Source organism: Oryctolagus cuniculus, chromosome 12, assembly GCF_964237555.1.
Source record: "Oryctolagus cuniculus chromosome 12, mOryCun1.1, whole genome shotgun sequence".
NCBI lineage: Eukaryota > Metazoa > Chordata > Mammalia > Lagomorpha > Leporidae > Oryctolagus > Oryctolagus cuniculus.
In genome coordinates, this window is record NC_091443.1 from 43,248,918 (window position 1) to 43,274,938 (window position 26,021).

At 43.5% G+C, this 26,021-nt stretch overlaps 1 protein-coding gene and 2 non-coding genes across 6 annotated transcripts in view; 1 reads left to right on the top strand and 2 right to left on the bottom strand.

Moving 5' to 3' along the window:
• Window positions 1-24,898, bottom strand: part of AKAP6 (A-kinase anchoring protein 6) — a 618,005-nt gene extending 593,107 nt beyond the window's left edge. For 3 of the 4 annotated variants that reach the window (XM_051822154.2, XM_051822151.2, XM_051822152.2), the window contains exon 1: window positions 24,440-24,600. The gene's annotated coding sequence lies outside the window, so the exon portion shown is untranslated. Of the gene's footprint in view, window positions 1-24,439 lie in introns of all 4 variants that reach the window. The other variant, XM_051822153.2, reaches the window with a different exon arrangement.
• Window positions 22,565-22,671, top strand: LOC127483869 (U6 spliceosomal RNA). Its single transcript, XR_007910663.1, has one exon. It is a non-coding gene; the product is annotated as a U6 spliceosomal RNA (small nuclear RNA).
• On the bottom strand, window positions 23,786-23,892 carry LOC127483868 (U6 spliceosomal RNA). The gene has a single exon (XR_007910662.1). It is a non-coding gene; the product is annotated as a U6 spliceosomal RNA (small nuclear RNA).
• Window positions 24,899-26,021: the final 1,123 nt, after the last annotated feature.

Consider the following 26,021-nt stretch of genomic DNA (forward strand, 5'->3'; position numbering starts at 1 on the left):
TCATCATTCACCCCAGGAAGCCCAAAGTCTTCACAAAAATAAAGAGAAGTGGGAGGAAAAGGGAATGTAAGAATTGGATCTATCAATAGGTTGGGATTTTGATCTCCCCCACACACACACATAAAATTTTTTCAACCTTTCTCTCAGACCATCAGTGAGAGTTTATTATCTAGTGGGTAAACTTATGGGAATTTACATCATTACTAATAAGGAAATAATAGATGCACATTATTTTTCTTATTGAAAGGAAGCAAGAAACTCATTTGACCATGTCAGATGCAGGGCTGAATTAGGAATCTTAAGATAAATTTAAGGGTGGGCATTTAGAAACACAATTAAGACACTGATTAAGATACTGATTTCACACACTGGAGTACTTGAGTTCAATACTCATATTCGGCTCTTGACTCAAGCTTCCTGTTAATGCAGACCCTGGGAGATGGCCATAATGGCTCAAGTAACTAGGTTCCTGACACTAGTTTGGGAGACCTGGGTTGAGTTCCCAGCTCCTATTTCCAGCCATTGTGGGTATTTAGGGGGCAAACCAGCAGATAAGAGTGCTTGCTCTCTGTGTGTATGTGTGTTTGCCCCACAAATAAAAAAAATAAAAATCAAAGTAAATTCAAATCTGCACAGTCTGATGTAGCATCAGACTCTCAAGACAAGGATTAGAGGCCGGCGCCGCGGCTCACTAGGCTAATCCTCCGCCTAGCGGCGCCGGCACACCGGGTTCTAGTCCCGGTCGGGGCGCCGGATTCTGTCCCGGTTGCCCCTCTTCCAGGCCAGCCCTCTGCTGTGGCCAGGGAGTGCAGTGGAGGATGGCCCAGGTGCTTGGGCCCTGCACCCCATGGGAGACCAGGAAAAGCACCTGGCTCCTGGCTCCTGCCATCGGATCAGCGCGGTGCGCCGGCCGCAGCGCGCCGGCCGCGGCGGCCATTGGAGGGTGAACCAACGGCAAAGGAAGACCTTTCTCTCTGTCTCTCTCTCTCTCACTGTCCACTCTGCCTGTCAAAAAAAAAAAAAAAAAAAAAAAAAGACAAGGATTAGAATCCTGCTCTGGGGAGACCAAGATGGCGGAATAGGGAGGGACCTTACTGCTGTAGATTGGGGAAGAGAGTTTAAAACACGTGGAGAGAGTGCAATCTCAGGAAAGAGTTAGGGAGAAAATAACAGAGGAAACTACATGCAAATTAGATGGACATTTGGATCTACCTGAAGGGTGTGGATGCACTGAACTCAGGACCCCAAGAGCTCAGAGCCTCAGCACCAGCTTTGGAGAGTGAGGCGAGACCAGACTAAAGCAGCCCAAGCCACTGGCGATAAAGCTGTGGGAAGAGCCCGAGTCTGGCTTGGAGCCCCATGGGGTACAGTGTACCTGCTAACCTAGAGGAAGGGGGGAGGCATGCACATTTCTCTCCCTGACCACCCAGCACCAGTGTCCTGTAACTAGCTGAGAGCGAGCGGGTGCCATTTTTGACATATGTAACAGCTGTGACAGCTCGTGCCCGTACATCCAGCAACCAGCTGAGAGGAGATGCCCAAGTCTGACTGGGAGAATTGGCAGGGGCTTATGCTGGGACTGTGAAAAGTTTGGCCATGTGTGAGGATGCAGGCTGTTGCTGGGACTTTGGGCAATCACTGTGGGTGGCTCCACATGCTCAGGGCGCCATTTTGGGCATATGTAACAGCTTCTCCAACTATTGTCCACATGCCCAGCAACCAGCTGAGAGGAGATGCCCGAGTCTGGCTGGGGAATTGACAAGGGGATGGGTGCTTGTATCTGTGGGAGCCTTGTGTGCTGAACTGTGAAAACACTGTTGGCTGCATGTGAGGATGCAGGGTGTGGCTGTGGCTGGGTCTTTGGGCAGTCACTGTGAATGGCTCCACACGTTCAGGGCTCCCTGATTCCCTGGTGAGGGTTATTGCTGCAGGATCCATGCTCACACCAAGGACTGCATGGATCCTTTGTATGGTTCTTGTGGCAGTGAGGACTAATATTATACCCACTGGGGCAAGCACCCAGGCACTGGTCTCCTTTGAGGAAAGGAGGTGAGTGTGAGATAACACCAACAGAGCTGAATAAACCTCTCCTCTGATTAAAAAAATAAATAAGAAAAAAGAAATTACAAATAAAAGAGATTTACTGTGCCCAATTTGGGAGTCATTTTAGACACTCTCCTCACCCTGAAGCACTGAACAGAGCTCCCCCACCACACCCAGCACATGCCTCAGGGTATTCACTGAAAAAACAGACACTCCACTAACCCATAGAGGGATAGTTTAAAGATAAAAGCCATCACAGGGAAAGAAATTAATAAGCATCTCCACAAATGTCTGAAAATAAATGCAGCAAATCAACAAGAATAAGGAAGATAACAAAATACCCCCAAAGGAACACAACACTTCAATTCTAGAATGTAAAAAGGGACTGAAAAAAATGCCAGAATCGCAATTCAAAAAATTGATTAAGATTACTAAGAGATAATCAGAAGCAAATCCAAGAACTAAAGAAATCTGTACATGTCATGAAAGAAAATTTTTCTCATGAAATTGAGACTTTTAAAGAGAAATCAAAATAAAATATTGGAAATGAAGAATTCAATAGAATAAAAAAATGCAGTGGAAAACCTTAACAGACTCAGTGAGGATGAAAGAAAATCCAAGTTAGAAGACAAATCGCTGAAAATTTTACCATCAGACCAAATGAAAGTTGTTAGAAAGACTAAAACACAGTGTCAGAGATCTATGGGATACTATCAAATGACCCAACATATGGGTCTTAGGAGTTCCTGAAGGTGTGGAATGAGAGAACAGCTTAGAAAGCCTTTTCAGTGAAATAATTACAGAAAAATTCCTTAATTTGGAGAAAGAATAGAATGTCTGAGTATAGGAAGCACACAGAACTCCTAATAGACATGATAAGAAAAGATCTTCACTATGACACACTGTATCAAACTCTCCACAATGAAACTTAAAGAAAAGATTCTAAAATATACACAAGAGAAATGCCAGATGACTTGCAGAGAATTTCCAAGTAGACTCACAACAGACTTCTCATCAGAAACCCTATAAGCTAAGAGAGAATGGCAAGATACATTCCAAATATTAAAAGAAAAAAAACTGTCAACCCAGAATAGCGTCCCCTGAAAAGCTCTCATTGATGAATGAAGGCGAAACAAAGATTTTCCATAACGAACAGAAATTGAAGACATTTGTCACCACCTGTCTAGCCTTACAAAATATGCTTAAGGATGTGCTACAACACAAACACATAAACATAGTCATCACTACAAAAGAAAGTGAAGGCAGAAAATCTCCCAGTAGAAGTACGAAGGAAATCTCAAGTAAAAAATAGGAATATTTATGGAAAACCAGCAGGGCCAAGTCGTTACTTATCAATAGTAACCTTGAATGCAAATGGAAAAATGGGAAAAAAAAAAAAAAACAGAAAACATCTACTTGTTGTCTACAAGAAATACATCTTACCAACAAAAATACATGCAGACTAAAAGTGAAAGGATGGAAAAAGATATTCCATGCTAATAGAAAGCAAAAAAGAGCTGGTGTAGCCATCCTAATATCAGACAAAATAGACTTTAACACAAAAACTGTTAAGAAAGCCAAAGAAGGGCACCATGCAATGATTAAGGGATCAATTCAACAGGAATATATGACAATAATAAATGTATACACACCTAATTACAGGGCACTTGGCTATTTAAAAGAAATGTTAAGGGGTCTAAAGGGAGACATAGACTCCCATATAATAGTAATGAAGGACTTCAATATCCCACTTTCAGCAAAGCACAGATCAACCAGACAGAAAATCAGCAAGGAAACAACAGTTAATTGACACTATAGACCAAATAGACCTAACAGATATCCACAGAACTTTTCATTCTACAGTTGCAGAATACACATTCTTCTCACCAGTGCATCAAACTTTCTCTAGGATAGACTATAGCCCAGGCCATAAAGCAAGTCTCAGCAAATTCAAAGAAAATCAAAATCATACCATGCATCTCCTCTTACCACAATGGAATGAAGCTGGAAATCAACAACTGAACGATCTCTAGAACATATGCAAATACATGGAGAATGAACAACATGCTCCTGAATGAACAGTGGGTCACAGAAGAAATCAAAAACTGTTGAACATTTTTTATACTATTTGTTGAACTCTTTACTTAGTATAGAATTAATCTTCTGAGTATAAAGTTAATTGAAAATAGATCTTAATAAAAAAAAGTAAGAATGAGAATAGGAGAGGGAGGAGGAAGGGTGGGAGTGTGGGTGGGAAGGCAGGAATGGTGGTAAAAATCACTATGTTCCTAAAGTTGTATTTATGAAATGCATGAAGTTTATAGACCTTAAGTAAAAGGTTTCTGGGAGGGGGAGGGAGAATCGTATCCTGTCCATTCTTAAGTATGTGACCTTGGAAAAATCCCTTCAAGTTTCAGTTCTCATCTGCACAATTAGCTACCTGCTTGCTAAACCTCAATCCACCACTGAAGCTCTATGAATCTGTGACATTTCATTTGGCCAGGGACAATTTCTTTCCACAATCAGTCCCCTGGGAAAGAGTTCACACTCATCTTCTGTAATCACACCAGACAAGTTTATCGTCCAATACCCCTAACAGAAGCCCCTGGGATCTCTGTGCTCTCTCATTGCCCCTACCCTTTCCTGGAATCTGATGCTTTGGCTATTTCTGATAAACAAAAACTTCCCCCCATGATAGAACCTGGTTATACCTTGGCTACCAGCTCTCTGAAAACAGCACTATCTCAGATCAAAGGGTCCATCATGTCTCGAGCTAGGAAACAGTCTGAATAACCAAGTTTACTACAAATTGGCCAACTCGGGTTCACCTCTGAGAAATCAATTGCTCAACCTTCCATGTCTCTTCTGAGTCAGCATACATTCAGTGGATTCAACAAGACAACAGTTTCCATGCCTGCTCCTCCTTAGCAGGGAATGCAACTTCATTACACTTGCCTAGAAAGGCACCAAACTTCTGACTTGTTGTTAGCCAACAAGTCAAACTTAGCTCCCAGATGTGTTTGTTAAAAAGAACCTAAGTAAAGCACATGTTGCTCATTTTCCATTAGAGAGGAGATTTTGCAGGATCGTCTGCAGAAATCCTTACCAACATGGTTTGAAAAATGATGGTCACAATTTGCTAGTATTCTCTATTCCTATAAGATGGAAACACCTTTACGTAGCCTGGCCCAGGGATTTTAAATGCTCAGGGATTCTGATACTTCCTAAAAGATCCCTTATAAACCTACCTCATGGAACTTCTGGGACCATGAAAAAAATATGATGTGAACTGTACAAAACCCAGCACATTATAGGAAACTCTATTTTCCCTGCAGTGGGTGGAAAAGATGACAGAGAAGAGGTAGATTGCAAAAGCTCTTCAGGTAAAGTTGTAGACAAAGATTACCATGAGTAAGTGGTAAAATTTTAAGGGTAAGAAGAAAAAAAAGAATGGATGCCTAAGTAGATTGAAAAGTAGAAACAAATGTGGACTAAACCGTGAACACAGTGTGGAAAAGTTCTCCTGGCTTCTGGCTCCTCAATATCCCAATGGCCACAATCATGAGAAAGGTTTTTCTGGGAGGTCTCAAGTTCCAATCTTATCACAGAATCTGTGTTCTACCTATATATAAATGTCCTTTTTCTGTTGTCTAAATGCCGCAAGCGTAAGAACACACTCTCCACCCCGGAACTCTTATGTGTGATTCAGACATCTCCCCCAAGGTATCTCTACATTTGATTTCTGTGGTCTGAAATCAAACAGGCACTGGAGATTATTTTACAGGTAGTTTGATAAATTCTACAATGTCAGAGCCTCTGCCCTAATTCCTAGTTCCCCAAGAATTGTATTCACCACTGCTCTTCTATATTCAAGGGCCTCTGATTGGTACTTTCTTTAAGGCAGTCATAGAAGGCATACATAGACTTCCAAATACTCTGACTAGCTCAAAACAGCTTCCGACTCAAGAACTGTCCTGCTCCAAACATCAGTGCTGCCCCTCAACCCCAGGCACACACACACATATGCATGTACCAGTACTCTCTCTCTTCCCCAATAAAGTACTTTCCAGAAGAGAAGTTCAACAAAAAGCCTCCATAGCCCCAGCTTTAAGGCAGATTCCTCCTGGTCCCTGAATTCCACTCCCTTGTCCCTACAAGCCAGTTTCCCGAACAGCGGTTGGCCCAAGACATTCTTGAACTGAAACCTCCAACTCAGATCTCCCACAAAAATCTAACTTTCAGATTGACTGGACTTTCTCCAAGTGTCTTTTCCTTGATTTACTTTCTCTAGTTTCCTCTGGCCTCACAATTACTGCTTTGCCTCCTAATTGCAAATCAGTTGCTTCTTCTGTTATCTCTTAAGCCTCTGGCAAGTTCTGGCAATTATATAAAGTAGCAAGAATGCTTTTAAGAAAAGAGAAATGAAAACAAAAAGAAGAATGGGAGTATGCATTTAGTTCTGGAAACAACATGGTTTTATGCTATCGCTAAAGAGCCCTGTGAGGAGAAATCAGGCTATGGGGAATATCCAGACAGCCCTGTAAGGTGATATTTACCAGGACCTTCATTGTATGGGGACTGGATTTCTAGCAACTCCTTCCCTGAGGCCAATTACTAATAGCTTTATGACCAGAAGAAGTCATTGCACACCTGTATATGGAGGAAAAGGGGCAGGGTGAGAATTAGATCCAGGTCCAAAGTGGCAGGGCCACAAAAAGCTGCCCCTGGAGGAATAAAGTCTGGGAACTGATCTGGTCACCTGGCAGCTTGAGTGTGTCAATAGTTGCAGAAAATGTCTAAGGTCTAAGCCAGCTCTACACTGAAGAAGAAAGCCTAGCCTCAGATGCTTCTTCCAGAAGAGTGGCAAGACAACCTGGTGTCAAGCGCTAAGCCTCCTTTACCATACACAAGTAAGAAGGCATCCCTGCTATGGGGTACAACAACATTGTCTTTACAGATGACAGATGAGAGATTTAACAGCCTGACCATCTTATGCAATGTGAAAGAAAAATCTGGAAATTAGCTATAGATGTGTTTCTGTATGGTCATCCCAATTTAACTTTTGTCTTTGCATAAATTATAAGGTCCGCACTCCCGGACATGCAGAACCATGAGTGAACACCTTAAGCAGAGCACATCTTGTTTTTCTGCTCCCATGGCTTCCTGTGCTCAAAACAGTGCATGACACACAGGCACACACAGCCCCATTCCATAGCTCAGGGACTAAAAATAAATTAGTTTTAGACAGTGACGGAAAACACAGCAGGTGTCAAGCCTGATTCAGGTAGACCCAAAGGCAGCCTTTCATGTCCCTCTGCACATTGGGGCATCAGTCTGTGCCATGTTACTTAAGGAGAGAGGGTGCTGGGGAGAGTATGGGGAGAGAGAACATGGTGGCCCTGCCAGGACTTACTCTGAAGCCAGCTACCAAGATGTGGCTACCAAGACCTGGTACATTCTCAGCATCAGGGTTAGTTACTACCATCCATCTCTGAGGACAATTTTCAAAAATGACTCATGCACACTTGCTCTGGATGCAACTAGGGATCCAGCAGTGCTAGCAGGTGTAAAAACTGGACCCAGCATCTTAGTCACCAACTAATAAACAAAACAAAGAAATAAAAGCTCTCAAATCAGGACACCTTGGTTACTGAAAGAAACAGGATGGGACACACCCCTCCTGCCATTATGCCAAATGCAGAGAACAGAAAAAATGTAAAAGGCTAATAAAAAGTTAAGCTGTAATGCAGTAGAAGATGGCTCAAGTCCGTGGGCCCCTGAACCCACACAGCAGACCTGGAAGACGTTCCTGGCTCCTGGCTTCGGATTGGCCCAGCTCCGGCCATTTGCAGCCATTTGGGGAGTGAACCAGCAGATGGAAGACCTCTCTTTCTCTCTCTGTGTATCTCTCTCTCTTTGCCTTTCTATATCTGTGCCTTTCAAATACATAAATACATAAATAAATATTTAAAAAAAATAAAGGGTTAGTGCCAACAATCTCAAGAAATGAAGAAATATAAGTCAATAGTTTCACAACAGATTCTGAAAGAATGAATGAATCAACAAAAATAAATGCAAAACCATGGTGTGTTACCAAACTATACAAATCATTAAAGCTACTAGAGAAAAAAGATAGATTCCTATAAAATGATGACAAAGAGACAAAAGATTTATTATCAGCAATAAAAATGCCAAAAGAAGATGGAGTAATATGTTCCACATACTGAGAGAATATTGTATCCACCTTGAATTTTATACCTAGCTATTCAGGTATAGTGGACCAAAAGGCTTTACCATCCGCAGACTTTCACTAAAACAAAACATTAACAACAAAAACCAACACTTAAAGACTCCGTCTCAGCAATGGAGTCCAGAGGACAACTCATGGACAAAAATAGAGTGGTAGATTTCTTAACCATAAAATAACTACTGTGGTGGAATGAGAAGGTGAAAAGGTCATGCCAAGATGGCCACTGAGGTGAGAAGGTCATGCCAAGATAGACGCTGACAACAGAAACTGCCTGGCAACAGAGCCTGACTGGCAAAAGGCTGTGATTGGATGGCTTTGGAAACTGCCTGGCAACAGGCTGTGATCGGTTAGGGCATAGACCGCCCCTTGACCAGATTGGCTGCCTTGGCTATATAAGCTGTTGTACCAACTGAAATAAACAAGTCTGCAGGCTGCTCACCTCCATCCCGCTTTCACCCAACTCCCGAGGTCTGTGTGGTGACTGCGCGGTGCCTCTTGCCCCCACCATGCTCCTCCTCTCAGAAACGAATCCTCTCAGGAACGAATCAACCACAACAAACTACTTTGTATTTTTTGTCAAAATTGAAATAAAATTCTAGACAAAAAGTAAGTATAAAACTATGTGTATGGTATCTGCATAGGAGTAAAGATGTCTGTGTAATATCTGTATGGGGGAACGGAGAATCAAAAAGATTCTTTTCTTTGTATACATTTTATACAAACTTTTGAAAGTTAAATATGTATGTTCAAAGTGTAAGAACAACCACCCAAACAAAAACAAAATATATCACATATATTCCAAACCAACAAATCAAAGAAAGGAAAAAAGCACAACAGTCCCACAGAAGGTGGGTAAAAGCAGTGAGGAAGAAAGGTTGGTTGTGGCAGAAGTGTCCAAATGTGTGTCAAAGGCCTGTGTTCCTCAACCAGAGTGCAGGACTGCTGTTGGGAAGTGGCTGCCACACCAGGAACTACATCTCCCAGGCCCTTCTTGCTTCTTGGTAGGCCCCTGTGACTAGTTTGCATCAATGAAATGTGAGGAGTGATCTGTAAATGGTTTCCAAGCTGATGTGGTTAAGGAGCAGGTGGTCCCTCTCTACCCTCTTTTCCCATCTGAGTGATCTTGGAACTTGTGCAATAGGAAAGACAGAGCCACTAGAACAAGTAGCTTGGGTTCCCGAATGATTGCAGGGGGGCAGCCCAGCCCTTGTGCCACTGACTTGATTTCACAAGAGAAGATACCTACTTCTTTTGTGCTGAGCTGCTGAGAGTTCCAGGTTCATCTGTAACCTCAGCTGGCACTGTCCCAAGTAATACAGATGGTAAACAGAGCATACAAAATGAGATGAGCAAAGTCCAAATATATCACCCATCACAAAAATGTAAGTGGATTAAGCCAGACACTGGCAAACTATGCCTGGGCAGGCCAAACCCAGCCAGGCCTATTCATCTATGTATGATCTGTGGCTGCTTTAGAAAAGTTGCAACAGAAACTACCTATAGTGCACCAAATCAAAAGTGTTCATTACCTACCCCTTTACACACACACACACACAAACAAATTGCCAGTCTTTAGATTAAATCCACATGTTTAAAAAATAGGATAAGAGAATGGGTTGGTTTTTAATATCCCCAAATTCTGTTTTTACTTATTTTCATCTACTTGAAAGGTAGAAAGAGAGAAAAAGGGGTAGGGGAGAGGGAGATCTTCCAACCATTGGTTCACTCCCTAAATGTCTACAACACCCAGTGACGGGCAAGCAGAAGCCAGGGGCCAGCAATTACATCCTGGTCTCCTACGTGGGTGGCAGGGGCTTGAGCACTTCAGCCAAATCATCTGCTGCTTACCGGGATGCATTGGCAGAAAGCCTAAGCAGAAGCACAGGTGCTAGGACTCAGACCAGCACCTTGATATGGAAGGTAGGCATCCCAAGCAGCAGCTCAACCTTCTGTGCCACAACCCCTGCCCCCCAACAATGCTATTTATGAAAAACATGATTTTTAAAACTCACACCAAAGGTTTGAAAATAAAGATGGATAAATATATGTCAAGCAAACACTTGCCAAAAGAAAACATATGAATAGTTAGCAATACTAATATTATACAATATAAAAACAGCATCAATAGGGATAAAGAAGTATACTACTTGGGGCCAGTGCTGTGGCATAACAGACAGAAGTCGCTGCCGCTGCCTACGGCACCAGCGTCCCATGTGGGGAGTGAACCAGCGGATGGAAGATCTATCTCTCCCTCTCTAATTCTGCCTTTCAAATAAATATAGGTCTTTTAAAAGATACACTAAAGACAAAAAGAAACATCTCAAAATGATACAACAGGGGCCAGCACTGTGGCATGCAGGCATCCCATATAGGCAGTAGTTCAAGTCCTGGCTGCTCCATTTCTAATCGAGCTTTCTGATTTGGCCTGGGAAAACAGTATCAGATGTCCCAAGTCCTTGGGCCCCTGCATCCTCGTAGGAGACCTGGAGGAAGCACCTGGCTTCGGATGGGCATAACTCTGGCTATTGTGACCAATTGGGGAAGTGAACCAGAGGATGAAGGATCTCTCTCCCTCCCTCTCTCTCTCTCTGCCTCTCCTTCTCCCACTGTGTAACTCTTTCAAATAAATAAATATTTTAAAAAATGATACAACAGTATTGATAAAACTGCAAAGAAACTTTTTCATAACCTTCACCACAAATATTTCAGAACATGAGAAAACCATGACAATAAATTTAAGTTCTATTAAAGGAGAAGGAATTAAATGATTTGAAAGCTATGACTCCCAAGGGAGAGTTTCATGGGTGCGGGTTTCACAACCACGTAAAGAACTTATTCATGGGGCCAGCACTGTGGTGTAATGGGTGAAGTGCCGCCTGCTGTGCCGGTATATCCCATATGGGCTCCAGTTCGGGTCCCGGCTGTTCCACTTCAGATCCAGCTCTATTCTATGACCTGAGAAAGCAGTGGAAGATGGCCCAAGTCCTTGAACCCTTGCACCTGCACGGGAGACCTAGAAGCTCCTGGCTTCGGACTGGCGCAGCTCTAGCTATTGAGGCCTTTTGGTGAGTGAACCAGAAGATAGCAGACCTCTTTCTCTGCCTCTCTGTAACTCTTTCAAATAAATCAATCTATCTTTAAAAAAAAAAAAAAAAGAACTTATTCAAATAGTATATATATACTTCACACCTGACCCAGAGAGGTGGCAAGGGAGAGATCCTCCAAGAACAACTGATTCTGCACACCTGTTACTGTTAGGAAGCGGTGTCCTTTAGCAGTTTTAGGCTATGGTCTCAGCCCATTTTGTGTGGCTGTAACAAATTACCTGAGATTGAGTCATTTATAAAGAACAGAAATTTATTTTCTCATAGTTCTAAAGGCTCAAATTCTGGGGCCAGAGCTGCGGCTTACAGTGCTATCATCACCATACGGGTGCCAGTTCAAGTCCCGGCTGCTTTACTTCTGATCCAGCACCCTCCTAATGCACCTGGAAAAGCAGATGATGACCCAAGTCTCTGGGTACCTGCACCGACGTAGGAGAACCAGAAGCAGCTCCTGGCTCTGGCCTGGCACAGCCCTAGCCATTGGGGCCATTTTGGGAGTGAACCAGTACATGGAAGATCTGTCTCTCCTGCTAGCTCTACCTTTCAAATCAATAAATAACTTTTAAAAAGGCTCAAATTCCAAGGTATGGACATGTTTGATTTCCTGGTAAGGGTACAGTCTCTGCTTCCAAGGTGGCACCTTGGGCACTGTGTTCTCACAGGTCAGAAGGGCACTCCCTTCCATCAAGTCTCCCCCAAACACACATACTTTTGAGAAGCAGAGAGCGCGCATCTTCTCGATCACTTCCCATTGTCCACAGCTGGTGCCCAGAGGAAGAGGAAGGACAAGACAATGATAATTGCAAAACTTAGGTCTAGGCATGATGACAGCAAAGAGAAACCTGTATTTATTCATGGAAGATTAGTTTTAGGATCCCTGAATATAAGATAAAGGATAAAAAATTAAACTTAAAATCTAGGCCAGCAGTTGGAGAACACAATGGTTCTCAAAGGGTAATCTCAAGTTCAGCCTCAGAATCTTGAGTGCCTGCTGAAATACAGAATCCAGGCTTCTCTCCACACCTACTAAATCACAATCTCCTGGGTTGTGACCCAAGAATATGCATCAAAGGGGTTAGGAGAGAGTTACTGAAAGATGTAAATATGCACATTCTATAAACCAAATCCCAAGTGCCTAAGATTACCCACAGTTATCAAGCAGCACAATTCAAACACTAAGCTCCAGGTTTGTCAATAATTACAGGTTGTGAACAAAGGGTAACCAATGAAGGTTACAGAAAACAAGAGATTATAAACTTAGCATGGACATGAACTATTATCACATGAGTGAGTTTCTAGCAGAAACATCACTAGGAGTTTGAATGCTGGTTTTTTTATCGCTGTTGTTCTGAAGTTCTAGATGATTACATTGGGACTTATAACTGACAAAGAATAAAATCTGAGCCTGCGGATACCCCAGACAACATCAAAGACTAATAAGATGATACTAGATAAAAGTACTAAGACATTTGAAGTCTAAACTTCTTCTAAGTAATGGCAGATCTTATCTTGGCCATTTTCATCATTTTAAAAAATTATTTATCTTAAAAGGCAGAGAGAGACAGAAATGAGTATGAGTATCTTCCATCTGCTGATTCACTCACTAAATGCCTGCAACATATAGGGCTGAGCCAGGCTGAAGCCAAGAGCCAGGAACTCAATTTGGGTCATCTGCATGAGTGACAGGGACCCTACTAGAGCCATCACTACTGCTCCCAGGGTACACATTCACAGGGAACTGGAATGAAGAATGGAACCAGGATCCAAATTCAGGCATTCTGACATGCAATGCAGGTGTTACAAGTGGTGGCTTAACAGCTGCACCCAACACCCACCCCTCATCATTTATTTAACAAAGATGCCCCAAATGTGTACAGCATTTGGGTTTTTAAAAAATAATTAAGAAACCTTTTCAAGCAGGTGCCTAACATTTTAAGCTTGGGGGTGAGGTGGTTATTGGTCCCAAGTGGGCTTTCCCTCAAAGTTACACTGTTTCCTTTCCAGTGTTGTTGTTTTTGAATGTGCATAGTTTCCAAGGTAACAGCTAACAGCAATTTCCTTGTATTCCTTGGCCAAAGAGTTATAGGCAGGTGCTCTTGAGGATGGAGTGAAGGTCTCTGATGCAATACTCAAATGATCTTGAATTACCGAGTTAAAAAAATCCAATCACTGTAAACTTCAAAGTCAAAAGAGCTTCTCATTACAATAACAGCAATTTGCACACCTCCCATGCTTTCCAAAGCACAAGGTACCATGCATTTCACATAAATCCTGTCAACCCCAAGAGACAAGCAGGGCACACATTATGATTATCCCTACTTCACAAGGGCATGTGGGTTGTCTAAGTGCTGAGTGCCCACTAGACTCAAATACTTTCCATGATACCCAGAAGACCCACTTGACTAAAAAGATGTATTTTCCCTCTTCAATCACAGAGGATTTGATCAACATTTTTTGCAGTTAACGTTATCAAATATAAAATGGGGCGACATTCATTTCCCGGGGGGTTTCAAGTTTATATTTCCTGGGAAACAAAAACCTTTGGCTGCATGAAGAGTTGGGGAAAGTGAAACCACAGAGTGGATAAGGAGATGTCAAACACAGCTGCTTTATACAGCTGGGATCCTGGCTTAAGAAACTGTTACTCAACTAACAATGCAGGAACACAACAGTGAGGCTGGCCCACAGAGTCATCCAAAATGAGGACCCAAGTGGCCTCCTGAGGAAGGAGTGAGTAGAGGTTCCTAACAGAGATCCAGGATTAGGGACCAAGAACTGGGTGTTTGCCACTTAGATGCACTGTTCTGAAATGATTCAGGAATAAAGCCTAGCTTGAGCAGAGATTTTTTTTTTAAAGGAACATGTTAACGAATTAGCTCACTCACTACCCTCCTGAGATCCTGAGAACTCGCAGTCACACTGCTTTGTGGTGCCGACCACACTGGAGAATAGTGAGAACACCGTGGGTTCTAAGAATTCTAAAATGGCCTATGTAAGCAGAAACCATCTTAACATGGACTAAGTAGAGTCATGGAAATATGCTCTACAATTGTGTGGCTTTATTACTATTAACTCATTCAGAAAGTAGTACCGAAACCAGACTTTATGACAGGCACCGTTGTGGGTAGTTGGGATATAGCAGCAAACAGAATGGATGAAGTCTTCTCTCTGGAAGTTTTATTCTAGTGAGAAAAGACAGAAAACAAACAAATGCATGAGTGACGGAGACAATTGCCATAGGAAAAAGTGAAGGAGGACAAAGGGAATTTCACTTGGCAAAACATAAGTTGTCTTTCTATTTTGTATTTGTTTTCATAAATCAAATATCCATTTGATTAATCGTAGTAATTGTGGTTGTTGAGCAACATTTCATACCGACAAACAGAACTGATTCACAAGAAGACACAGAGATCCTGAATATGCATGCAACAACGAAGTTTCAAATACATGAAGCAAAAACTTTCAGAACTGGGGCCAGCATTGCAGCACAGTGGGCAAAGCCGCCACTTGTGACACCAGGGTTTGAGCCCCAGCTACTCTGCTTCTGATCCGGCTTCATGCTAATGAGCCTAGGAAGGCACAGGAAAACATCCTGAATGCTTGGGCCCTCGCCACCCACACAAGAGACCCGGACAGAGTTCCTGGCTCCTGGCTTAGGCCTGGCTGTTGTGGCCATTTGGGGAGTTAACCTGTGTATGAAAGATGTGTCTGTCCATCTGTCTCCCTCCCTCTTCCTTTCTCTGTTGTTCTGCCTTTCAAATAAATAAATTTCTAAAAAATGTCAATCAACTAAAGAACTCCACAATTACAACTGCTCATTAACAGTTCTCACAAGCTGATTGGAGAAATACAGAACATCACTAAGGATAAGCACAATTTAAGAGTTATCAACTCATATTACTTATTCACATTTATACTGGTGGTGGGTGTTTTGGCACAATTGTTAATCCACTACCGGGAACGCCCACATCCCATGACAGAGTGTCAGTATGAGTCCTGGCTACTCAGCTTGCAATCTGCTTCCCCCGGTAAATCTGCCTATGAAGCATCAGATGACTGCTCAAATACTTGAGTTACCACCACCCACATGGGAGACATGGATGGAGTTTCTGGCTCCTTGCTTCAGCCTAGCCCTGTCCAGGCTGTTTCAATCATTTGTATGTGTATGGAAAATGTCTCTCTCATTGCCTTTCAAAAACATAAATCTTTTAAGAAGTATATACAACAGAAGAGACATATTGGTTTTCTGTGAACATGGAACATCCACTAAGGCATACCGTATCATGGGGCATGAAACAAGCCTTGATAAACAAAATAAGTAAAAACACATCATAAGGGAGTTGATTACAAAATAACACAAAGATACATGGAAAAATAACCAAATATTTAAAACTAAAGCCATACACCTAAATAACTGATCTGATAAAAAGGAAAAGGAGGTAATATTTTTAACTAAATGAAAATATAAACATAGCATACCAGAATTTGTGGGATATAGCTGAAGTAATGTCTAGAGGTAAATGTGTTTTATGTTAGCAAAGAAGAATGGTCTAAATTAATAACCTAAACTTTTACAAGAGCAAATTAAACCTAAAGTAAATAGAAGAAGGGAAATAATCAAGAACTGAAATCAATAACAGAAAATGAACAAGCAACAGGATAAACAAAGTTTTTGAAGAACAGAAAATTCATAATGTCCAGCCAGACAGATCAATAAGAGAAAATATAGGAATGAAAGGAGAGACCTAACAACATTTATTAAAAAAAAAAATAGTGGAGAGATTAAAAGAAAATAAAGCAGTATTAAAAAAACTTCATGTTGCTACTTAAAACTTCTCTGAAAAACCATTAACTATGTTTCTAAGTGTAATCTTAACCATATATAATAATCTAAACCATAGTAATTTCTATTTTGCACAGGAAATTTTTTTTGCACAAAATTACTTTTATTAAGAGGCACAGAGACAGAAAGCTCCTATCTGCCTGTCTTCCCTTTAACTGTCCCAAATGAAGCTGGGATCCCAGAACTGAAGCCAGGTCTTCCCCACGGGTAGCAAAGACACAAGCTCTTGAACCCTAACCACTGCCCCCAAGGTTGTATTAGCAGAATCTGGAATTCGGAGTCAAAGCCAACGATTTCACACAGGTACTCCATTACAGGACACAGGTGTCTTAGCCACTCAGCTAAATTCCCACCAAAACCAAATCATTGAAATAGTCTAGTTCACCAAAGACTTACTTAAATTATGTTAATCTAAATTCTTGAAAGATTTCTGAGATGGTTGCTTTAGAATACTTTTTAAATTTAGCACATTTGAATTTTTAGCTATTTCATTTTGTTATTTCATTTTCCTATGTTCTGAGAAATACAGAAGTACTGTATAAGCAGTTATTTATCTCATTAAACCAATTAGAATAGGGCTCCTCTAATTTAGGCCATCAGATAATCTAAATCATTAATATCATCTGGACTTAGGCCGGCGCCGTGGCTCAATAGGCTAATCCTCCACCTTGCGGCGCCGGCACACCGGGTTCTAGTCCCGGTCGGGGCACCGGATTCTATCCCGGTTGCCCCTCTTCCAGGCCAGCTCTCTGCTATGGCCAGGGAGTGCAGTGGAGGATGGCCCAGGTGCTTGGGCCCTGCACCCCATGGGAGACCAGGAAAAGCACCTGGCTCCTGGCTCCTGGCTCCTGCCATAGGATCAGCGCGGTGCGCCGGCTGCAGCGGCGGCCATTGGAGGGTGAACCAACGGCAAAGGAAGACCTTTCTCTCTCTGTCTCTCTCTCTCTCACTGTCCACTCTGCCTGTCAAAAAAAAAAAAAAAAAAAAAAAAACAACAACAACAACAACAAAAAATATCATCTGGACTTAGGAAGCTACTATACACTCATGAGATAAAGACCTCTCTGGATTAAAAAATAGATTTTATAACTTCAATTTTAAAATGTCACAGGAATCAGGAGTTAACATAGAAGCACAAAAAATTTACCAGTCAGGTATCAAAGAGTGGTTCCCTTGGTGAACACAACATTCTTAATTGATCTGTGCCCAAAATAGATGAAAAGCATACAAATAAGACTAATAACCAGTTTTTCTGTAGTCTCTCACCCACCAGAGACTAGATCTCTATAAATCATTAATCCACTCACAGAGAACACCAAACTGTCAAACCCTAACACCATATTCCCCATCATCGCCACCAAGAGTCAGTGACTTATTCAACCTAAAGGAAATAAAGACCGATGAAATATATAAAATCTGTTCTCTATATCAATAAAAAGAAAATGAAGAACTGCAAAACAGAGAATGTTAGAATTAGAAAAACAAAGTCAGCCAAGTGTTATTGTCATTTGGAAGCCAAGGGAAAAAAAAAAACAAAAGCACATGTCTGGGCATTATGCAGTCCACAAGCTGCACATCTCTGGTGACAAGTTTACCTTATCAGGTGAATCCATTGAGCAACTCAGTGGAGCACTTCAAACTTTTGTTTTTTAAAACAAAAAGCTAAGATCGTCTTCCATATGGATAAATGAACATGTGTTAAATTATTTAGCACATTAATCAATGAAAGAGCATGGTAGATGTTATAAGGAGAAATCAAAACAGCACAAGTTGATATGGAAGAAAAGAATGTTGAAATAAATGTGCAGATAGAAGTAAAACTACCTCACTTCCATAGCAGTAGAGGTAAGTCAACTGAACTTCTACTGGTCAAAACTTACGTAACTATAACCAAGAACTGTGTTGCATCGCTATCAGTAATCCACAATTTACAGAGTTATAAAATAGCTTCCACAGAACAGGAATCAGATACTGGATTCCAAACAACGCAGTTTTCCACCTGGGCACAAGTTTTCCCCCCGAACAAGACATGTCTCTCCTCTAAAACTAAAGACTGGGAATAGAGGATACGTGTATAGACAGGTAAGTCTGTAATATTTATAAAAAATTAAGAAGTCCATCTCTGACAGTCTCCCCCCACCTCACCCAACTCCCTTCAGTAACACAGAACACATTACCTACTACAAATTAAGGGAACTGGTTACTGTGAAGGGCTCCATTCACTTTTCACTTCGGCCTTACTCAGACTGACTTTGTATCATTAAAAGTTTAAAAGGTCATCTAGGAGACAGTCCAGATCATTCTCTGAATTCATTGGCATATACCAATCTAAATCATTAATATCATTAACCACCCCTTTGGAAATTGTAAGGAGTTGACTCTGGGGAATCTATTAACTAGGCCAGCTTGGGTAAGACTGTTCTAATTTACTATAGTGTATTGGACTAGCTGGAGGAGTCCTGAAAAAATAAAATGTAGACTGGAGAGGTTTTAAAGATCTTCGTGGTGCTTTCCAGGTGGGACATTGAAGAGGAATCCTGGGAAGTGTTACCCCTGGAAGTAACACGAACGAAGTGGGTTTGGCCAGTAAAGGAAGGGAGTGGCAAAGGAAGGGGACTGGTGAGGAACTCAGACGAGATTCACCTGATGCACAGCACTTCTGACAGAAAAAAGCGAGCTGACAAGTTTGAAACAAACATTATAAAGGCTAAGAGTCTCAGGAGAAAGGAAGGTAGAGGGAGGAGGAGGCAGAGAGAGAATCCAAAAAGATATCTCACAGCTGCACAGGCCCCACTGAGAATAACTGAATCAGTCTCCAGTGGAGGGCTCAGGCACCTGTATTTTGAAAGACCCTTTTATCATAGTTACAAGCTGAGGTCCGGGTTGATAAAGTCTCCTCCCTGGCTTCAGTGCATCAATTTCACCCTAGGCAAACCTAGGTCACTAATGCTGTGGTTCTAAGTGACTCATTTGTTCCCTGCTAAAGAGGATGTGAAAACTTGGGTTCTTCTTTTTAATTAGAGCAAAGTCGCTGAAGACAAGATGAATTAAAAAAAAAAAACACTTTCAACAGTGTCACATCACTGAACATTTCCTTTCCATAAGTCAAAGGAAAAGAGAACAAGATAGAAAGTCCATCTGTTGGTGTGTGCTTTCCCACTGCTGGATCAAATGAGAGAACTCGGAAATGTGGTTGTAAATGGAGGCTTGAAGCTTTTATCCATTCCTTTGTAACTTATTGCAAACAGTATAACCTAGTAATACCACCAGTGGAACAGTGGAAAAAGCAATGGACTTGGCCTTGGAAGATGGCAGCACCACTGTCATTATTATGAGGCGATGTTGCTATAATAATCTCAGCCTCAGCTTTCTTCTCTGAAAAATGAGGCATCTCTTCGGATCTAAAATGTCATTAAGATGTGTCATAGTTTAGCATACCACTAAGAAAGCATAGTTTCAATTTATTGTTAATGTACATAGTTGGAATTATTACATTTATTTGTAATATGAGTCCAACTGTTCTAGAATATAAAACAAACTTTTCTCATTAAAAAAATCTGATAAGCCGAGAAAAGTCCTTTAAATTTCTCCTGAAGTCAATTTGTTAACAAGGTCTATTAAGAGTTTTACTCCTTAAACAAACCCAATCCTTTTTTTCTTTTAAAGATTGATTTTGAAAGTCAGAGTTACAGAAAGAGTGAGACAGACTGACCATCCACTGGTTCATTCCCTCACATGGCCACAATGGCCAGTGCAGGGATAGGCTGGAGCCTGGAGCTTCATCTGGATCCCCCATGTGGGTGGCAGGGGCCCAAACATTTGGGCCACCTTCCACTGCTTTTCCCAGGCCGTTGGCAGGAAGCTGGATCAGAAGTGAGAAGCCGGGACACTAACCAGCACCCATATGGGATGCTGGCATCTCAGGCAATGGCTTTACATTGGCCTCCAAATGAACCAAATTGTTAACTCAAGATACAAGGATTATTTTATGAGGCTTATGCTGTAGCACAGCGGGTAAAACCACCACCTGCATGCTAACATCCCATATGGGCACCGCTTCGAGTCCCAGCTGCTCCACTTCTGATCCAGCTCCCTGCTGATGTGTCTGGGAAGACAGAAGATGGCCCAAGTCTTTGGGCCCCTGCACCCACATGGGAGACCTGCAGAGGCTCCTGGCTTCGGATTGGCCCAGCTCCAGCCATTGAGGCCATCCAGGAGTGAACCAGCAGGTAGAACACCTTTCTTTCTCTCTCTGCCTCTGCCACTCCACCTTTCAAATAAATAAATACTTTTTTAAAAAATATTTTACTAAAAAGCCACCTACCACATAACTTTGCTGAATGACTACCAAAAGACATGATAAGGAACACTAATCCCGGGGCTGCATTGTGTTTCAGCAGGTCAAAGCAACACTGGCATCCCATATCAAAGTCACTGGGTCCAGTTCTGGTGGCTCCACTTCTGATCCAGCTCCCTGCTAATGCATCTGGGAAAGCAGCAGAGGATGGTTCAAGTGCTTGTGCCCCTGCAGTCATGTGGGAGACCAGGATGGAGTTCTGTATTCCTGGCTTCCGCCTGGCTCAGCCCTAGCCACTGAGGCCATCTGAGGGTGTGGAAGATCTTTCTCTGTCACTCTGCCTTTCAAATAAATAAGTCTTTCAAAAACCCACTATTTCCACCTAAGAAAGTGATTGGAAATTCACATATTCTCAACCAAGGATGACAAGAGCAAGACTTTTTATCAGAATGTCAGTCCAGGACCTGAAGTTTGATTTTTCAGTGTCACAGACGCCAGCAGTATTTTAACGTTGCCAAACGTGGAGCGTGAAGACCTGAGTGTCTGTAAAGGCGTAAGGTGAACTGGGCAAACGTGCGGTTACTGACGTAGGAAATGAGGTAGGGGGCACAAGCAACGGGAGGACAGGACTGCAGGGAAGGCGAAGGGTTTGAAATGAAGACAACAGACAGAACAGACTTGCGGGAACAGATTAAGGACCTGCAGGACAGTCAGGCTGAGCACACCTGGTCCGAGTCCTACTGCGTGAAGACGTCGATATATGCTTAGCCTGACAGAAAACATCCAGGAAAGAACCAGCAGCCCACATCCAGAAATCAGAGGAGGAGCTATTTTCGCTTATCCAGTCGACTTTCCAGGATAAAGGGTAACTAACAGAGAGCAGAGCAGAACAAGGCGGGCAATGGCTCCCCAAGAATGTCTTAGCTGTAAAGACAGGAGGCTTCAACGTAGCCTAAGAAAGGTACATTGTTAGCCGGAGTAATCAAACTCTGCAAAGCACCTGGTCCCGGGAGCGAGTGATTCAGAGACTCATACAACACCGCCACCCTTCATTTCTTTTCCAGGTTTTATTCTCTCCATTCTTGTCCACGCTAGGGCCAAACCAAGCGCTCCTGACCTGGACGATGTTCATCAGCGATGCGACAACGACTCAGCCAGAGGCGCAGGCTGCTCGGCCTACCAGAACCGCGGGCCGGGCTGGGCCGGGGCTACGCTACAGAGACTCTGAGGCCAACCAAGGAAGCTTCCAGACGTGCTCACCAGCTTTCAAGGAACGTCGAGGACAAGTTTAACACCACCATTTGTCAGAAATGAGCCAAATCCAAGGCTTCCACAGGGGCAAAGGTCCCACCTCCCCCATAAACCAACCCTGCGTTCAGAAGCTGAGGCCGGGCCGCAGTCACAGCCACCCGCGGGTCACAGCAGCCTAACACCCCGTCCTTATGACTGCTCAATACAAGCAACCTCGAAGCAACGAGGAAATGTGTGAACGCAGACCGACTGAGGGTGAGATCAGGGAATTGCCTTCACTTTCCTAACTACGAGGAGGGCCAGCTGACTGCTTTTGCTTTTTAAATGCACTCAAAGGAAGTGTAACGACATGCTCCAGACTTGCGTCGCACCGCCGCAGCCCTGCTGGAGGGGCAGTAGCCTCCGAGGCGCCGAGCGCCTCCTGTTCTCCCGAGCCCCACAACGGCGCCGCGCGCATTCCCAGCATGCCGCGCGGCACTCAGGAGCATTCACAGCCCCGGGACCGGAGTACCGCGAGGAGGCGCTTACCCATGGTGCACCGGGCGCTCATTTGCATGGACTACGCAACAGGTAGACCCCCACAGGTCAATAACGTCCCGGAGCGGCCTGCGCGAAAAGCGTGAAAGCCTCGGGAGGTAGTTTCCTGGCAGAAAATCGCCTGGGGTGCTCGCAGCTGCTCGCCAAGGCGGGAGAATGTGTGTTGCGGCCTACTCACCATACCTTTAAAAGGGGAGCGTTGCCCGGCCTTTATATAGGGCCTGGACGCAAGCCTGGTCGTGCTCGCTTCGGCAGCACATATACTAAAATTGGAACGATACAGAGAAGATTAGCATGGCCCCTGCGCAAGGATGACACGCAAATTCGTGAAGCGTTCCATATTTTGCAAAAGCTTCTTTATTAGTCAACAACAGGAGTCACTGTGCACTTACTCCTCATGTAGGATCTCTGTCCTTAGTGTGCTGTACATTGAGACTTAATGCTATAACTAGTACTCAAACAGTATATTTCACTTTGTGTTTCTATGGGGGTGCAAACTGTTGAAATCTTAATGCATACTAAACTGATCTTCTGTAAAAAAAAAATTATCAATTCCCAACTTGACTCTCACTGGGATTAAACATGACAATAGGTCTGATCTGATTTCATCATCATTTAAAAAATCATCTATCATTTTTCACTTTATGTTTCTGTGTGGGAGCAAACTGTTGAAATGATCTTCTGTATATTAAGATAATCGAAAATGAATCTTGATGTGAATGGAAGGGGAGAGGGAGTGGGAAAGGGGAGGGTTGCGGGTGGGAGGGACGTTATGGGGGGGAAGCCATTGTAATCCATAAGTCGTACTTTGGAAATTTATATTCATTAAATAAAAGTTTAAAAAAAAAGCTTCTTTATTGTCTCACTCGAAGGAAATGTAAAGATTGGCGTAAGGCGGGCTGCGAAGTGAGCGGACCTGAGTTGTGTGCAAATGTAGTGCGCATCTTAGGGGTGAGAAAATGTCATTGCTTTTCCGCAGTTAAACTTCTATTTTGAGGTTGACTCCCTGTGCTGTCTGCCTCCTCACGAACTCCTGAGACCCGAGGAGCTGGGTCTTTCTCAGGAGAAGGCCCCTGCCTCACGAAGAGGGCTGCAAAAGCAGCGAGGAAAGCAACACTGAAGCTCGTTTCCCGCGCCTGCTTTGCGACCCTACCGAGCTCTCTGGGAACCTGAGTGTTGCACCCCGTCTTCCACGGAGGCCCTGTTCCCCGGGCTGACCTCAGCCTGTGGACTCCTGAGCTCCAGGCCCAGCTGGGCAGGGTCTTAGGAGACGGAGAAATGCCGGTTTACGTAAGTAAGGGTGGATTCTGTGAAGAGAAATTCAATGCAGAGCTCATTGCTGTGCTGAGTTTAGGAAGCTTAAGCACTGAGATGCAGACAGGAATAGCTGGGTAAGTAGTGCACTGTCTTAAGGTGGGTACTGGAGATATGCTGTGAGGCTCTCCAGGAAGGAAAAGATGCAAAATATGGAACGCTTCACGAATTTGCGTGTCATCCTTGCGCAGGGGCCATGCTAATCTTCTCTGTATCGTTCCAATTTTAGTATATGTGCTGCCGAAGCGAGCACGACCAGGCTTGCGTCCAGACCCCATATAAAGGCCGGGCAACGCTCCCCTTTTAAAGGTATGGTGAGTAGGCCGCAACACACATCCCCCCGCCCCTTGGCGAGCAGCTGCGAGCACTCCAGGCGATTTTCTGCCAGGAAACTACCTCCCGAGGCTTTCACGCTTTTCGCGCAGGCCGCTCCGGGACGTTATTGACCTGTGGGGGTCTACCTGTTGCGTGATCCATGCAAATAAGCGCCCGGTGCACCATGGGTAAGCGCCTCCTCGCCATACCCAAGCTCCAGGCTGTGAAGGCTGGCGCGTTCCTCCCGCGAGGCATGACGGGAACATCGCCACCTGGGCAGTTGCCAGTTGCCGCGGAGTGACAAGCGCCGGGCAAGCTGTAGCAGGCGGTATCTGAGAACTCGTGCCTAGGTCACTGGGTTCTTCAAGCACAGGTCCCCAAGGGAAATACGGGATGTGGCACCGATATTTCACCATGACAGACAAGCCAGAAGGCTTTGAAGTGAGCGGGGGCCGGGCCTCCCGGATTCCCCCCAGCCACTTGACCTCTCAGCTCTGGAACAGCTGGCGCCACACTCTAGGTTGTCCGGGACTCCAAGAGCATTAGGCACGACTGTCTCGGGTCCATGTCCACTCCAAGTAGTGACCGGTCGGTTCTGAGGCGGGCCTGCTTGGACTGGACGGTCACCCGCAGGTAATCAAAGGCCTGAGCTTTTGTGCGCAGGCGCCAGTGCTGTCCGGAGGCGCGGCCGCGCCCCTGCCCCTGCACAGGTGTCTCACCGCCCGCACAGCTTCTGGCAGCCAAGCTTCCAGAACGTTGAAGAAGGCCAGGCAGAAGCCCACCTGGCTGGCTGGAGAGGTGGAATTGAGGACTCATTTGCACCTGGGCTGGAGCCTCATCCTGGTGCTTCCTTGTAGCTCCCTGTGCTCCAGCCCTCGCACTGAGGATACAAACGTGCAGGACGGGCCTCCCTGCAAGAAACGCTCTATTACATGTCTTTTTTAACTACAGCCAAAATCACGCTGTTCAAGTCCCAGCCTTGCGCGTTGAGATGGGGGAAGGGCAAACGTTAAAGTCTGCGACAGTGATTGGTTACAGCACTGGACACATCGAGGGGCAAAACGCCGGCGTGGCCTTACATGGGATCTCACTGTAATACGGTGTATTACAAAATACGCTGGAGTTTGCCTTTTTCTCCCTGTCATCCTAAGTCCCTCCCCCTCCCCAGACGGACAGGATACTTGAAGTAAACACCTGCTACAGATTAGTAATTTGGGGGCATTTTTTTAATTGGTACCGAATTTTCTGATATACAAAAATAAAATAGTGTGAAATATGAGAGTTTGTTATTACAGAAGGAAAAAAAAAGGCCCACAGGGATTATTGCTAAACCTGTCTTTGTGTTTATGATTATAATTATTTTCTTTCACACCTTTTGAAAAGTAATAAAAACCTTGTCCCTTCCCCTCCCCCTAAAAAAAAATCAGACAAAAATAGCAGGCCTACTGAGTTAAATTGCCGAATTACTAATAAAATACACTTTGATGTGTTTTTCCTAATGGCCTGTCTTATGCTAAGCTATTTCTAACTTCAAAGCTATTAAGAAATAATAAGTTGATGTTCAGTTTTATCATTTGAAGAAATATAACAAAACTCTTTGATTTTCTCACATTCTTAAAACCTTAGCAACTAAACAGTTTATTAAAGGATAAATGGGTAGGGAAATCTATAGTTGGAAAGAGGGTCAGAATTTTGGGGTCATGAATTTAAGGTCCCTCCAAGTCGTAATCTCTCAGAATCAGGCTACACGCTCAGATGATCACTTGTAAGCCCTTTGTACTCTAAAAAGAGGAAAAATGTTTATCACGTGCAGAAAAAGAAAAAACACGGAGGTTGTCAGGAGATCAGATTCGCTGGGAGGAGATAGGAATGACTTTAAATTGTCACAGGTGTACAGGAATAGCAGGAGAACTTAATTTGAGAGCCACGGCTTTACTGAACAATGTAGTGTTACCAGAGCTGATTTATGTGATCAGCTGATTTATGTCATCTGTATAAGATCTATTTTAAAGCAAGAAATTGTTTCCAGACTTGCAGTGTTGTTACTTCTTTTGTTAGTTAAATATA